This window comes from Hemicordylus capensis, chromosome 2 (genome assembly GCF_027244095.1).
Source record: "Hemicordylus capensis ecotype Gifberg chromosome 2, rHemCap1.1.pri, whole genome shotgun sequence".
Lineage (NCBI taxonomy): Eukaryota > Metazoa > Chordata > Lepidosauria > Squamata > Cordylidae > Hemicordylus > Hemicordylus capensis.
Window position 1 is genome coordinate 125886664 of NC_069658.1, and position 13281 is coordinate 125899944.

The 13281-nt window shown below is 42.7% G+C and overlaps 1 long non-coding RNA gene across 1 annotated transcript; it reads left to right on the top strand.

The window, feature by feature from the left end:
* Positions 1-76: 76 nt before the first annotated feature.
* LOC128345979 (uncharacterized) lies at positions 77-10910 on the top strand. Its single transcript, XR_008316724.1, has 3 exons — positions 77-234; positions 6230-6380; positions 9395-10910. It is a non-coding gene; the product is annotated as an uncharacterized LOC128345979 (long non-coding RNA).
* Positions 10911-13281: the final 2371 nt, after the last annotated feature.

Here is a 13281-nt window from a genome sequence, read left to right on the forward strand (position 1 = left end):
CAGGAAGTCAGGCAGGAAATGGTATCTGAGCATGTGCAGACACCATCTTGAGTGCTCAGCAACACTGACCACTCAAGATGGTGTCTGCACATGCTCAGAATTGGGAAAGAGTAGCAGAAATTCCTGAGGCAGACCTCTGCATTTATGTTTTTGTTTTTATTTGCCATGAGAAAAAAAATTACCTTGGGGAAGAATATGAGGAAACCCCTGAGTCTGTAACCAATGACAAATCAGGTATATCAGAGTTTCAGAATCACTGCCTTAAATTTTACATCATTGCTACCCAAGAACTGAAATCACAATGTGAAGTATTGTTGTGTATTCCTAAAGTGCACACCTATACTACTTCTTGAATAAACACATCTTATTATTTTGAAATTGAGTCTATATAACTCTGGTAGTGTGTTTTGCTATGAGATGATGGGAAGTGTGTGGTCTTTTGCTAAGAGAGAGAGAGAGAGAGACCTAGAAAAAGCTGATCAATTTCCTGGGGAGGGAGAGTGTTGTGAGCCAAGCCTGATTTGTATATTAGATATGCTCCTGAGCGAGCATAGGAAATTAGGCTTGTTCCACCAGTGTCACAAAGTGACCAGTTCTTTGTACAGTGTGTAGTCTGGGCATGAAGGTAGAAAGAAGACCAAAAATACTCTCAAACAATTGAATGGGCTTTATTACAGAAAGTTGCACATCAGGATAAAATTCAAGGTGTTGGGCAATGTGCCTAGCTATCACATGTGTGCACAATCAATAATTATAGCTGCCTAATAAATCTTACTAAAACATTTAGTGAGAAACAGAGAGAGAAGAAGGAAGGGAGGGCTTAGGAAAGGGGTGGCGGGGGGGGGCAGTGATTAGTAGGGAGGAGGGGAGTGGAAATCAAGGCCATGTTTACCAGGGTCTGACATGGGGCAGCATGTGTAAACAGCTTGGATGCGAGGCTTTGGAACAATAGGCTTCAGATGGAAAGAGCTGGTGCTGAATTTCACAGAGTCAGCCCTTGATTCTTCGCCTCATGGCAAGAATCACTGAGCAGCCTCTTGTCTGCAGGTTCCAAGTCCCTGCTAGCTGCACAGCTAGACAGCAGCACTTGGATTATGCACATGAGCAAGTATTGCTTGTTAGGCAAAGATTGCTAATTTGCCATGTCCAGAGACCCCTTCTTATAGTTGTTCCATCATTTGATCTCCATAGAGTCTATTCAAAATATCTTCATCCTTCCTGGATCACAAAAGGTGTGAATTGCTGTTGCCCTCCAGATCCTGTCTTCTAATTATTCAGTCCAGGGTAAATAGGATCTGGGTCCCATCTCCTGTTTGGGCAGAGTATTGTTCTATTGACATTCCCAAAGCAAATCTGCATCTCTAGAGCTTGCAAATAGGCATCTTCTTTTGTCCCAAAATATTCTGGCGCCTGGTCCCCCTGAGAGGGGGGGGGACTTAAATATCCTACCTCCCTTAAAAAGGTATTAAAAGAAGGAAATTCAAAGCTATAGGTGTGAGAGAGCAGTTAAATCATTTTCTTCTGTGCGCATTTACCTAGGGCGGAATTCTAAAGACAGCAGTAAGGTATAACAATGCTTCTAATTCGACATAGCAAATATGCCTCAGAGAAAGACAAAATTATCCCCTTTGGGCAAAGCAGAGCAATCACCAATGATTAACGTAGACTTCTTTTGTAAGAGGAAATGCAAGCTCAGCTGCCAGCTTCCCCCAAAGACATTACCTGAAAGCAAGTTCAGGCACATTTTAGGAGTTTAATCATTTTACTCCATTTGAATTCCTGTTGCAAGGAGTTCAGTAGTACTGGCAAAGAGCAGAACTCAACCGGGCCCACTGGGCTATGAGTTCTCATTCAACATGAATAAGCTGGGCACCAACATATCCAGATTGCTAGTGTGTATAAATCTTCCTGCCATGAATCTATAAAGGCATTCCACAGTGATATTATTTGGGTATGTGTGAGACAGGAAACCAAGCCTGGCCACTGTGTCTCCCATTTCACAAACATTGAGAAACAATGCTGGGCTGCCCCTTCCTTCACAAAGCAATGACCTTCTGTCCCAGAGGCAATTCATGAGACTTGAGTTCAGGCATTAATTGATTCCTTAATAAAATGGAATCAGACAAAGGCCTGGATTCTACATAATTTTAGATTGGTAACTGTGGGTTTAATGTTGGAGTCAGGGTGTCCACAACATGTGACACGCTCGAGGTCAGTCCTGGAGGGAGGCAGACCCCACCCTGCCAACCGCCACCACCCTGCGAACCGCCCCCACCGCCCCACCTAAATTGATCAGTTATTTCTGTCTAATCTATCTATCTATCTATCTATCTATCTATCTATTTATCTATCAGCCTAAAGTGGCCCATGGCAAATGGTACATGCCAAGCCCCGCCCTCACAGCAGCCACAACCCAGCCACAATCAATGGAAATTGCCCCCGCTGCAGCCGCAACCAATTAAAACGTGCCTCCAAGCAGTAGCATTGCGGCAGCAGCAACCTGGGCCGGCTCTAACCGCCAGCCTCCATCACCCCACTAAATCTCGTAAGGACGGCCGAGCTGGGGCAAGATAATACACCGAGGCCCGTCCATGCAAGCCGGATGGAAAGCCCCAGCTCGACCCTCCTCCTCGTGAGGAAACTTGATGGAGCAATGTTATGGAGGCTGGAGGTTTGAGCTGACCTAGGCCACTGCTGCAATGCCGCTCTCCCTGAATGAGTGAGTGAGCAAGCAAAGGGGAAGGGGGGCAGGCCGAGTGAGCAAAGGGGGAGAGGCCAAGTGAGTGAAGGCAGGGAGGTCTCTGGGGTGAGGGGCTGTGGCAGGGGCAAGGGGAGCTAACATGTACTAGTGCACAGATGCTCTGTTCCAGTTCAGCTAGTAATTATATATTGCATATATCATTTTTAATTCCTGCAGGGAATTTCAAGGGCAAAAAAGGAATTCCTGCAGGGAATTTCAAAAGCAAATAGGGAATTTCTGGGCCTCTGGTAGGGAATTTTGGCTCCCGGTATGGAACAACACTGTTCCTAAGCAAATGCAGCCGGGCAAACATTGAGCCCAGCTGCTTAATGCAAACAGCACTGCTCTGGCATAGCAGGGAGCAACAGAGAAGCAACGGAGGGGCTGGTAAGTCCTGCCTTCCTCCTTTTAAAGTGCCTGCTTGCCCCCAGCACAAACAATTCAGCTGGGGCAGCTCGAAGCATTTCAGCGGCTGGAAATAGAGGTGCCGAAACGCTTCGAGCACATCCCTAGGAATGTCTTCCTTGTAGAATCCAAGGGAACAAGTTGTGGTATGCAAGGACAAAGCAGTGGAGTGGAATCCGGAATATTGATAGTTTAATGAAATAGATATTATGTACAGAGAAGCAAGTGCAGGCTGCTTTTCAGTGCTCTTGCTGCCAGCTGTTTGTTAGCCCTGCCTCTACTCCAGATCTGGCATACAAGTGACTAAAGCCCCATTCAAAAGCTGGCCTGGATCAAAGTATGGATTAACCCAGAACACCACATTCCTCAGCAGAACATATCAATGTGTTGTTAATGATGAGGAACACACATTACAACAGTCTACCATATCTGCTCATATATCTATGGTAAGTGTCATGTCTGCATTAGTTTGTGTTTTGTTTTTGGAATGATTGTATCCAGAGACCCAATTTTGCCTTCACAAGTGACAGCTTCATTTTATTTCATTTCTTATACAAAATAACATGACAACCAAAATTATGGATAAACTTCATTTATAATAGGTCTTGTATTTATTGCAGGCAGAGTTCCCAAAATATGAACGATCTGTCAGAATTATGAACAGGGAAGAAACCTAATAATACATTACAGCATTCAATACTCATTTGCAATGAAAAGAAAATTAAAAATAAAGAAAATCCTGAACACATGGAGAAGTTCAACCATTCATAAAACCACTCACAAGAAGCAAAAAGAACAAAAGTATTTTAAGCTGTCACAGAGAACAACTAGTAGTCTTTAATATATAGGAATTCAGTTTTAAAACTACTTGTGGTCCATCAGTTTTTGGTATCCAGACCATATTAGTATTAGTATTAGTATTAGTATTAGTATTAGTATTAGTATTAGTATTAGTATTAGTATTAGTATTAGTATTGGTAGTGGTGGTGGTGGTGGTGGTGGTGGTGGTGGTGGTGGTAGCGGAGGTAGTACCAGCAGCAGCAGCAGTAGTAGTAGTGATGGTGGTAGTAATGTTTAGAGATGATGGCAGCCAGACAAAGAAGAGCAAATCAAGAAGAGAAAGAAGACAGAGCAGAGACTTCATTAGGTTTCCGGGAATTAGGATTTGCTGGTGGGATTCAGATTACAAAAAGCCTCTCTAGGAACAATGCAGTAATTGAGAAATATACATATTGCCTTGAAAGGCAGAAAAAAAATGCTAGAAATCCATTATTCTACCAAATGCAGAGATTTATTCAGCAATCCAAAAAAAACTTTGGTTTAAGATGAGAGTTAAGATACTTTCAGCGGAAATTATGTGGAAACTTAAGGTGCTCATCTTAACTTCTGTGCCCTATGGGCTGCAAAGACTTTGTACAGTTTGTGTATTTTGCTGACTTTGGAAATTAGACTTCAGGGCACACTGCCTTGGTCTTTCAGCTTGATTTTAGACAGGAGAAGGATGCATCCAGTTAGAAATTAAACAGGTCCAGCTTCTACAGTAACTTGCTAGAGATGCCTCTGATTAATATTGGCCTGATTATAAGCATTTAAGAGGAACTTTTTCCAAACCTGAAATGTGATTTCTTAATAGCATGTCTGCAAACAGAAAAGACTGCAGACCTGTTACAATTAATTTTCCCAAATGATATGTGGAACATTGGAACTCAATGACACTTGATAGTTATGGCATATTGAGGTTTTTCTCATGACCAGGTGGGTGGGGTGGCAGGTGGCCGACGGGAAAGGCTGCTTAAACTTACCTTCCCTGCAGATGATTCCTGGGTCCTTGCTTGCACACCCAGACAGTCACCTGCTGCTCCAAGCACCGTGGAGGTTTGGGGCTGGGACATGTCATCCCAGCCCCCCGAAATTTCACAATGCACCTTGCAAGTGTGCGGTGCATTGTGGGGATCCCCAGAGCATTGGGTGGGCGGCCGCCCATCAGTGCATTGGCACTGACTTAAAGCAGCCGGTACTGACACATGCTCAAATAACTGCAGCTAAGGGAGTGCTTGCTCCCTTAACCTCATTTACAAGGTGGGCTCCCTAGGTGGATTTACTGCTGAGGTGCCACCAGGAGCCACTCAGTTCCTGGCGGTTCTTATGGGCAGCCAACCCTAGGCTTGTCTTCCTTAGACCGGTCTTGGCTACTCGTGAGAACAGCCTCATTTTTTGAGTATGTGCAAGAACCAAATTGAAGTAGCATCTCTGACTAAAAATAGAAGGATAGAGGAAAACTCTGAGCAATGAGGGCAAGAGCTAGTCCAGGTTTATTTTTTCACTGATATTATGGTAAAGTTATCTGAAAGATGGGTGTCAGATGTTTGGACAGGGGGCGCAATTTCAATGCTTGCCCTAGGCGCTATTTTCCCTAGATACGCCTCTGCATAGCTGGATTCTGAAAGAGTGACTCTGTCACTACACCACACAAAGGCTACAGCACAGAGGTGGTCTTAGGGATCAGCAGTGGGCATATCAGAGGATCCTGGAGAGTTGATCAAGAACATTGACTCCTGAAGTTGGTTCTGAGCAGACGCCCTCATGCAAGAGCTTCAGGAGTGTGCAGGTCCACCACCAAACTTGTATTCGGGAGGTGCTGTTCGTATGAACTATTGTTTCCACACAGAAGCAATACACACACCATGGCTATGATCTAGGTGCTCCTTTCTGGAGTGCCTGAAATTGAGAACATTGCAGCTGTTGCCTCTACAACTTCTGAATGTACAACCTCCACCTCCCACATGAACATACCGATTCACACAAATGCCACTGCCACATGGGGTGCTTTTCAGCATCAGAGCCACAAGCTCACAAGGCACTTGCATGAGGGCCACCAGCTAGAGTTCGCTGTTCTGCATTTTTAATGTGTGACCTCAATTTGAGAAGAAGCAAGATGTGGGAAATCCACAAAGGTGGCTGATGGATCACACAAGCAGCTCTGTGCATAAACGGACATCACTAGGAACAATGTAGTTCCGTTAACGGTAACCATTACGAAGCCCTGATTTGCTTGTCCATTTCATCATGTGTTGTCACTTTCAGGCAAGAGAGGAGGCGGGGAAGGAAGCCTTGTGTTTCTCCACCAAAGAGACACCCAGCACTAGAAGTGTTAAACTAAGAAACCCTGAATGTTTAATCTGCCAGAAACATATGAGAAGAGCAATCATATCTGGGATAAGTAGCTCCGAATGAGGTATGCCTGATTGCTTTGAGCCATGCTGTTTGTCAGTCTTTTAAAATTCAAGTCATTACCAGATGCTGATCTGCTATAATATTGTGATATTTTATCTGATTACACTTATCTGATTGTGCCATATCTGCTATTTGCCTTCCCATTTTTCCATGTATATTAAATGCAGGTGGTTTTATTATTCTGAGAGCTAGAAAATGTTGACTGCTCTGAATATAAATGGGGATATTATATCATTAACTTGCTCTGAAAGCCAGGCCGTTCAGTGTGTAAATCACATGCAAGGTACCTTGTGGAGACACAATAAACCATAATGTCTTGAGAGAGAAAGCAATGAGGAAAGGATAAGGAGATAAAAATTTAAGGCATTGTTAAAGAAGGATAATCTTCATAATCCTATTTAGTTCTTTCCAGCTACCATTTGTTGATAATAGAACCTTTTTCTATTCAGAACTCCCCCCCCCCAAAGTTCATTAAGCACCTCTTGGCGGAGATGTTGCTACACAGAGTGTTATCAATAATATGATTGAAGAAAAGCCAGTCTTGGTGGACCATCAAGTGGCTTTTCCAGCTTAGTTGGAAGATTGTAAGAGTATAAAATGGTGAGATTTTCTCACACAATATGGAGGCAACGAATACTTGGAACCCACTGGCTGTACTATATTATATCCAATTCCATTAGTCCTCTGGTATTATTCTGGTTTTACTGAGTAAATGTATTCTGTCTCACCAGAGTTTGACCCTAACAATTACACAGGAACACAAGAAGCTGCCTTCTACTGAGTCAGGGTGTTGGTCCATCTACTGTATTTACCTGAATCCAAGACTAGGTTTTCCCCAAATTTTTTGATTTTAGGAATCAGGAGGTTGTCTTAAATTCAGAGTCTGTTCCTTTCAAGTAAATGCAAATAGAATCTGTATTTAACCTCTACTTTTTAAGGGGGTCATCTTAAATTCAGAGTCGTCTTCGATTTGGGTAAATACGGTAGCTCAGTATTATCGATGTTGATTGTCAGTGGCTCTCCAAAGTTTCAGGCAAGAGTCTTCCCCAGCCCTACCTGGAGATGCCAGGGAGTGAACCTGGGATCTTCTGCATGGAAAGCAGGTGCAAATCTTAACAGAGCCTTTGGGGACAGGGAACCATCTTTCTTATCTATCTATTCATTTAGTTATCTATTTATTTATGTCGAAAGCAATTTTGTTGAAAAGCAGTATATAAATATTTGTAATATTTTATTTATTTTTATTATTTTATTTTATTTGTTTACATTTCATATCCCACTCTTCCTCTAAGGAGCCCAGAGCAGTGTGCTACATAAGTTTTTCCTCACAACAACCCTGTGAAGTAGGTTAGGCTGAGAGATACGTGACTGGCCCAGAGTCACCCAGCTAGTATCATGGCTGAATGGGGATTTGAACTTGGGTCTCCTCGGTCCTAGTCCAGCACTCTAACCACTACACCACGCTGGCTAGTAAAATATAACCACTACACCACGCTAGTAAAATATTGTGTGGGACTTGAGTCACAACGATAACAATATAAAATAAATGAGATAATAAAACATCAGATAAATCTAAGCAGGTAAGATAATACAGAATTTGAAATGCATAACATCCTAATCACAGCTCAGAGAAACAAACTACCATGTGCAGCTGTCCTTTGGGGGAAAGGGGAGATGAAATATTGAGGTGCTTCACACGATCGGTGTGAAGCGCTGTTCGGGGTAGTGCAGGGAGCCATCCCTGGGCGGCCAGATCAGTTGCCCACACGACTGCCGGCTCCGTCACGGAGCCAGCAGGGGCGGTAGGGATCAGGTGCCAGCCGGCCCCTGGAAGTTCCAGGATGCCCCACGCAAATGCATGGGGCATTCTGGAGAGACCCTTGGGGCCGGGAGGATTGTTTCAGCCTCCCGGTGGGGGTCTCCTCATGTGTTGCCATGGCGTGGAGCCGCCCCGCGGCAGCACATGATCAACAAAACAGGGTTAGCAGTGCGCTCGCTCCACTAACCTCGTTTAAGGGGAGGGGTAGCTTTTGAGGTTTGCTGCCAGGAGCTGTCTGACTCCCGTGGCAGCAGACCAGGGGAAATCAGGCTAGGCTTCCTTAGCCCAATCTCCCCTGGTCATGAGAATAGCTTCATTGAATTTTAAGTTTGCCACAAAGGCTGTTAATAGCATTTAGACTTCAAGGCCATTGTCCAATTAATGCACGTTCAACATGCACAGTGCACATCGATGACCAAAGTTCTCCAGAGTGAGCTCTTTTTCTCTGCGGTAGCCTGGTAATCTGTACCATCCAGAGACGTTTAACATTTCCAGTACAGATGTGTAGTTAAATGGTCAGCTGTACTTGATGTATTAAAATTCTCCTTAAAATACTTAACAGGATGGTACAGATGACCATTGTCAGCTTACTATGGAGAAGCTTAGCTGTCTGTCCATGCTCTGAGTGTTGAATATGGCTTAGGAACTGGACCACCCTTACCCTACGTTGGAGTAAAAAAGCTGCATGGTGCTTCAACATGGAAATTAAAAAGAATAAGATATCATAGGAAACAAGCATGACCAACCCATGCACACACCAAACCAGAACATAAGAGCATCAGGTGAGGATCTGTAGCTGAGAGGTCAAGCATGTGCTTTGCATGAGAAGGTCCCAGTTTCAGTCCTTAGCATCTTCAGGTAGCACTGAGAAAGACCCCATTTGAAACCTTGGAGAGCCACTGACAGTCAACATGGACAATACTGACCTACATGGACCAAGAGTCTGTCTCAGGATGCAGCTTTGCATGTTCATATACAGAGGCATATTTTTCCCCTGCTCCCCATGTCTGTGGGCTCCTCTTCCACCAGAAGTCCAACAAAACTAAAGCCCAAATATATTTTCAAAGCAATGCAAACCATTTTTATTTGGGCAACTATTTGAGGACCAAGGATGAGCCAAGATGTGTTTTAGAGGTCCCCATCCTGAACAGCTGAAGTACTTTTATTATTTATTTCTAAATGTGCTTACCTTTCAGGAACATTCAGGAACCAAATAAACAAGTCTACATTCAAAACCAAATAAACAACTCTACAGATGAAAGGACGAATGATTCCAGTGGGTCCAGACTTTTATAATCTCCTGGTTTTGCAAGCACTGATATATGATTTTAACATTGCATTGTTCTGTCTCATTGTGTGGATATAAAATGAATAAGAGGTCTTTGGAGTGAATGCCATTTCACCACTAAACACTGCAAAGAAATGAGTTTCCAAACACATTTGGTTTATAACCTATCCTGAATTCATTTGAGAAATAAAGCCTAACCTTCACCTCTACTCCTTACAATAGTCCTTTTAGCAAGACATTCACGAATATCTGGCTTTACTTCATTGGTGGAAATTACATTAGCTGCAAAAAATATCTTCACACTATTTACTCCATTATCTGTGTTTATTTATATGCTAATGTACTTCATAATATGTATGCTGTAAATACATCTTATTTTTGTTTTCATTGTCGATGGTGAAGTGGTAGGCTCCTGAACAGAGCTCACATGAAGTCAGATGACGCAGCAGTGCAAAAATTCATTTAAATGATAACGCTCAGTTTGTTGTGGTTGTACGACACTCCAGACATTATGAATCAATCAATGATTTACCAGAACATATCCAATGTGATTGCAATGACATGAACTGGATAGCAATTCTGCTTCACTAATATCAGAGAGTGCTTTCATCGTGTGAGACAGGATCTTGTGTCTTGGTGACTCTGCTCACAGCTTGACATGCTGTGGGAGGCGAAGGATTTCTTATAAATAAAGCACACTTCCAGCAGGCCAGGTGGCTGTGCACCAGGGGCATAGCTATAATTGAACAAGGCAGGGCACAAATGTCTGTAGGCCCCTGGGGAAGAGGGAAAAGCTTGCTCTTCTTTGCTCTCCCTCTCCTGTCTCTCCTAAGATGGAAGTGGGGGGATGGAGTGGGCAGGGCTCCATCTTCACTTTTAGTCCCAGGACTCTCTGGGACCTTAACCTCCAGCTGATAGCACCATTGCAGTTGTGTTGGCTGTATAGGTGGTTCAGTGTACAATGCCTTCCCATTTTTCCATGCAGTCTGTCAGGTAGGGGGGGATTTTCCTACAGGACTTGAGGGAGGAAATACTCCATTCGTCCCACATGTTTGCTGAGCTCTTCAAGGACAACTATTATAACAAAGCAAAAGCCTGACTTTCAGCCTCTTTGGTCAGATTCTACCAAGGCCATCCCTTTCTGTCCACAGAGCACAGTGAATAATTTAGCTGCTGTGCTTCTCTGAAAGGGCAAATGGCCTTTTCAAATGCTCTCCTGAATGCTATGGTGATTCACCCATTAACATTGCTCAGACTGACGGACATTTTCATAAGCAATCCGCTGATGGATTTGTTTTGAGCCCAGCTTCTATTCCAAACTAGCACAACACAGCAGATTTTAATCTATACTGGTTTAAGATCATTTTATCTAGACATGGGGATATATATTATAATTAGCTGAATTAAAGCATTGTTTTTCTCTACCAGCAGAAAATTGTTTGTGATGGATTGGTTGTTCTTGGGTACCTAATTAGATGTTCAATATGACAGCCTTACTCATTCAGTTTGCTGCAAAGACTGGATACACTGTTCTCTATCTGCAACATGGATAAACATGGTTTCAACCCTCTCAGTGTTGGGAGAAGAGGTGACTCTTTACTGTTTAGGGTGACTTGGAATCCTTCTTCTTCCCCAGTAGAAACGTGGTTACTGTGACTGGGTTAGTTACAGAATAATCAGATATGACCATGGAGCTATGTTTTCTATTCCATGTGATCTCAACAAATGTGATAAGAGGAACCAAGCCATCACACTTCTTATTCTAGATTGCGTCAGACTACCCTTCTGAGCACAGACCTCTAGATTGTTCCTTCTCACAGAAAAAATGGAGCCACTTCCACAGGAAGAGAAAGAAAGGGAAAAGCATGATGGCTGCAGAGAGGGAGAATAAAAAACATTCTGATTGTAATTCAGAATATGTAAAAAAGAATTTGTAAAAAGCAGGCATCGGTTTGTATTAAAATGCCAGTCATTATGACCAATGGGGCAAAAACAGGACCTATGTTTCCCACAGAAAGAAAAGGAACCAATTCATCTATACAGAAGAAAATAAAGGAGTGTAATTATTAATTATTATTATTTCTTGTTTGCACAGTCAAACAGGTGTTATTGACTGGTTCATTTTATCTGGACGTCGAGTCCTTCCTAAGGACCTGGAATGGCTGAATTTTGTTATCAATGTTGTTGTTATAGGTATTACCACAAAATGTAGACTGTTCCCAGTAAAGTTGTTTTTTGTAGTTGACTGAAGATGATTTCTGTGGCCCCTATGGTGTTGAGGTGCTCTTCAAGATGTTTTGGAATTACACCTAGGGCGCCAGTTACCACTGGGATTATTTTTGTCTTCTTTTGCCACAGCCTTTCAATTTCAATTTGTAGATCTTTGTATTTTGTGATTTTTTCTATTTCTTTCTATTCTGGTATCCCCTGGTATGACTATGTTGATTATTTTACCTTGTTTTTCTTTCTTCTTGACTACAGTTACAGTATATCTGGTGTGTTGTGTGGCAGATGTTTGTCTGTTTGTAGTCGAAAGTCCCATAATATTTTTACATCTTCATTTTCTACAACTTTTTCAATTTTGTGGTCCCACCAATTTTTGGCTGCAGGTAGCTTGTATTTTTTGCAGATGTTCCAGTGTATCATTGCTGCTACCTTGTCATGCCTTTGTATGTAGTCAGTCTGTGCAATCTTTTTACAACAGCTGATTAAGTAGTGCATCTGCTTCTTTACAGATAGCACTTGCAGTTTGTTGTTGATTTTTCAACTTTTGCTCTTATTGCATTTGTTCTTAATGCCTGTTCTTGTGCAGCCAGTATTAAACCCTCTGTTTCTTTCTTCAAGTTGCCTGTCTTGAGCCACTGCCAGGACTTGGTGATGTTTGATTTTCCGGTTATATCGTGCAAATATTGACCATGCAGTGGCTTCTTTTTCCATTTTTCTGCTCGGTTCTTGACTTGTTCTTTCTTGTAGGCCTGCTTTGTTTCATTGGTCTTTAATAGTTTCTAATTATTGACCATTTTAAGTGCATCTTCTTCACTGTCCTTGATATATTCTTCAAGGCCACTTTTCTCCTCCTCTACTGCTTGATGGACTTGCAGCATTCCTCTTCCACCTGAGCTACGAGGGAGGTATAGCTTATCTACATCACTGTAGGGGTGCAGAGCATGATTGATGGTCATTATTTTCCTGGTCTTGTGATCTAGCATCTCTAGTTCTGCCTGGGTCCAGTCTATTATTCCTGCAATGTATCTAATGATGGGTATAGCACAGGTGTTTATGGCTTGTAGGGTGTTTCCACCATTGAGTTTGGACTTTAGAATTTTTCTAACTCTACTGACATATTCACTTCCTCCATCATCATCATCATCATCATTAATTCGATTCATATACCACACTTCCAAAAGTGGCTCAGGGCGGTTTAAACAGAGAAATAATAAATAAATAAGATGGATCCCTGTCCCCAAAGGGCTCATAACCTAAAAAGAAACATAAGATAGAAACCAGCAACAGTCACTGGAGGTACTGTGCTCGGGGTGGATAGGGCCAGTTACTCTCCCCCTGCTAAATAAAAAGAATCACCATAAAAGGTGCCTCTTTGCCAAGTTAGCAGGGGTTTCTTTCTATTGTATAGGGCCTAAACCTAACGACCTTCTCCACAACCTCTGGTGGGTTTATTTATTAGATTTCTATCCCGTCTTTTTTTCCATCATGAAATCAAGGTGCCATACATGGGGTCCCCAAGCAGTCTCCCATCCAGACACTGATAAAACCTAGACCTCCTTAGCTCCAATG